General features: G+C 35.4%; 1 pseudogene; it reads right to left on the bottom strand.

The window, feature by feature from the left end:
* Window positions 1-2595: 2595 nt before the first annotated feature.
* On the bottom strand, window positions 2596-3685 carry LOC149138800 (uncharacterized; annotated as a pseudogene).
* Between the last annotated feature and the right edge of the window lie 314 nt (window positions 3686-3999).

Here is a 3999-nt window from a genome sequence, read left to right as displayed (position 1 = left end):
CCAAAAATGCCACTGCATCATCATGATAATGCAAACAATCAAAGGAAGGGTACCGATAATGAAAACGTTAATTGATTCATTGATCGGGCGGGTACATCGTATTAGCTGTGAATTAGTAAAATGTATTTTGGACAGATCGTATTAATAGTTATTAGCGGTAGTTAAGTCATGTTTTGTTTGGGCACTTTGATATGGATCGTGCAATAGGGAATTCTAACTTGCTTATGGATAACAATAATACAGCCGTTAAATTATCTTTGTAAGGTCTGGAGATGTGTAAACGTTATTACGAAAAGTGGTATTATTTAAAAGTTTAGTCGGGTAATTATTGTTTCAATTTGAAAGGTAAAGTAGACCTGTCATCTTTATTATTAAAAAAATAATATTAAGATTTTTTAAATATTAGTTTATATGATTAATTGTTTTATGTATTTGATGTTTGGTAATTAATAAATCAATTAAATGTTAAATATATTTATAAATATAAATTAATTTAGTTCATTTATAGTTTTTTTTATAGCTTAAACGTTTCTTTAATATTAATGGTCATTTTATAGTCACATCACATTACTGCGTTGATATTGAATGGTAAAGATGAATTACTTACCAGAAGTCATGTTTCTACAAATTATCATAAAATTATTATAAAGAAGGGATTTTAGTTTCCTCGATCAGGAAAAATGTTAATCATGCATTCTTTTTAAGCTTAAAATAGTTTGTCAATATGAGTTGAATTTTCTCTCTCAAGGATTTAATGATCTATCTTGTAATTTCTTAATTTGGTAAAAATTTTCTTTTTTATGTTATAGAGATGTGTGGTTTTTAGTAAGGATTTATAGAGGAATAAACAAATTCAAATGAGTCATGCCCACTAACTTCTTAGTTCAGGGGTTATCATTCTAAAAGCTTTCATGGAAAAAGATTATTTTTCATTGTTATGGGTTTTTCTAATTTCAATTAATTTACTTATAGCTTTAGCGATCCCTTAACCTTATCTAATTTTTTTCTAATAATGTTGGTGCTGTATTTCCTTTTATGCCGGGCTACTCTAGAGACAGTCATACATAGACCTATACCATCAACCCCTATACCCTAGACCCCTACCAGCTACCAAATAGGTCCTACCTCACTTATGGATATGCCTGAATCCACATCGGGATCTGCACTGAACGGATCTTCTTCCAGAAAAGAGCTAAATCTTCAATTTGCCCAACTATCTCATGAATAATAATACTGCAATCAAGGACGTCTGCCAACCTCCTCGAGTGACGTTGCCAATCACTAGAAGTGAAAGACAGGATATTCCCATTCCTATGGAGGAACACCAACGAGATGGAGATGAATTGCTTCACGATGCTGACACTTTCAAACAGAGATCAAAATGCTCCAATTCAAGGCTACCAATTGATCGATTGGAGAAATGCTGCATTTGGGTCCAGAAATACTTCATCCAGATCGTCTTATTCCATGCAAACTCCTCAAACTCCTCAGAATTTCAGCTATATAAATCCAAATCTCAGTGCCCTCCAACAACAGCAATCAACAACCTATATAAGTAGTCCCCAGTTCTTCTTATTCCATGTGCCTAAGGCCCCTAGCGTCAAGGGCTTCACCTGTGAGAATTAGGTATCAACAACCTATATAAGTAGTCCCCAGTTCTTCTTATTCCATGTGCCTAAGGCCCCTAGCGTCAAGGGCTTCACCTGTGAGAATTAGGTCTGCGGTTCCAGTCTGCTCAACCCCTCCTGCACCTAGAAGGATTAGACCTGAAGATGCACAACAGACTCTTGGCTTCAAACTTTGTTATCCCATCTCTGATTCCAGCACCTACTGTTTGCATTAGGTCTGTAATACCCGTCTGCTCAGCTCCTGGGACCGCCATCTGACCGAGGGGAACAACATGCTGAATCAGTCAAACATAATGAAGCTGATGGAAACGAATACGGTCAGCGGTAGGGTGTAGTTGATGATGATGTTAATGCAAGCAAATTGAGACTTAGCCAGCTTCAGCTCTGATCCACTGAATTCTGATAGGCATTGTTACAGTGTTATGAGCTAATCAATTGGGTGCTCTTCTGCACTTCTTAATGACCTTAAACCATTTTTTGTCTATCCATTGATACGCGTTTTTCATCTTTCAACTTCAACTTAATTTCTTTGCAGGAGGAAAGGAGGAATTTAATATTTAGATTGTACTGTATTTTCCTAAGTTTGGTTTTTGTATGTAAAGGCTACTTTCATAATTGAACAACTAGTATTTATGTATTGAAAATCTAATAGATGTTGATCGGACCTTTCAGATTGAATAGCATGCATTGCATATATTTAGATTGTTTATATGACTCTACACTGTAAGGTAGACATTACAGTAAACCACTAAACTGCCAAAAAGGGCGGTAACAACACTACGGTGCAGAAAATGAAACATGCAGGATCGAATAATATGACAATGGCTGAAACCAGACGTAAGGACAAATATCTAATTTGTTCACATTTTAACAATCTACACACATACTACCACCATTAACAGACAAGTTGGGTTTCATGCATCATTCTCTATCCTTTCAATCTGATTCTCTGCTGCCTTTTAGATTGTCACAGGTAATATCTACCAGTGCGGCCAGTTGGAGTAGGATCGTCAGTTCTAGGAGTACCAACATTCGTATAACCAGTACCGCCACCCATATTGCCCACACCATGGTGGCCTGTATTAGTGTGGTCAATTTGCTTGGCCACTTCTTTTTCAGCTCTGTGTTCAGCCCTGGCAGCGTTTGCTCTCATTTCAGCTTCGGTGTGTTTGGGGTCCGTCTTCTCACCGCTATTTCTTTGTCTGTATGGTTATGTGCAGTAACTTTTTCTTCTCTACCTGCATGCATGTATTGCGGAAGCTTTTAGAAGCAACCAGTATGGTTCATTGTCAATACAAGTTGAATGACCTGCATGGATGTATTGAGGAAGTTTTTCGAAGCAACCAGTATGGTTCATTGTCAATACAAGTTGAATGATCAGATCTCGCTATGCATTATAAATAGATTGGGCAGAATGTCCAATGACGAAATTTCCAGGCTAAAATGATAACAGCTAGATTATTCAACTAACTAATATTTATAAACATCTTTGATAACTACTTAATTTATTCATTTATTTTCTTAATGTAAATTAAGATGTAAATGTCAGTTAACTTATATTTTATTTAAAATATAATTAACTTATATTTAATTAAAATATAATCAACTATTCTCTATGACTTGATTTATTTTATAATTATAATATATTAACTCCTTTATTCTAACATATATTTGCAATTATAAAAATGGTCTATTTATAAAGAAATTAATAACTACTTCCCTAGTCAATCTAGCTGTTATCATTTTAGCTAGAAATTTGGTCATTGGACATTCTGCCCGAAATTTGTTCATTGGACATTCATTCAACTTGTAGTGATGACTGGTTGGTTCCAAAGGCCTAGGCAAAAAAATATCTCTATGTGATTTTGGCCAAAAATTCTTCATAATTCTTTAACAAAAATAAATTAAAAAATATCCAAATCCCAAATCAGTTGTATCAATCCACTAACACACAATATATCTATGTTAATCTTAAAACTTATCTGCGACACAAAGTTATCAATCCCTTCCTTAACAGTGGTGCCCATTCTGCTCATTTTCTCCTTGTCCTTCTGCATCTTTATTTACTTCACAGCAATAAGATTGATCCTTCCACTTGAAATAAATTTATCTCAACATGAGACTGAATTTTCGCCTGTATTGATTTTATCCAAACTGATTTATAAACTCGACTAGAAAGCGCCCTTGTAAAACATGTTTGATACTTAATTTTCTTACAACAGACTCCATCACCACCACACCACCTCAGCCGTCACCGCCTCGGCCGTCACCAAAGTTCGAAGGGCCAACACCGCAGTGAGCTCCTCAATGCACCAAAGTTAGAAGGGCCAACACAGTCTGGCATCATCAAGAGACAAATTTAATTTATGTA

Source organism: Pinus tabuliformis, chromosome X (genome assembly GCF_031772625.1).
Source record: "Pinus tabuliformis cultivar Carrire ecotype Pingquan chromosome X, CPIR1, whole genome shotgun sequence".
Classification (NCBI taxonomy): Eukaryota; Viridiplantae; Streptophyta; class Pinopsida; order Pinales; family Pinaceae; genus Pinus; species Pinus tabuliformis.
Note: the sequence above shows the minus strand (reverse complement) of the source record. Positions and strands in the feature narration are given on the sequence as shown.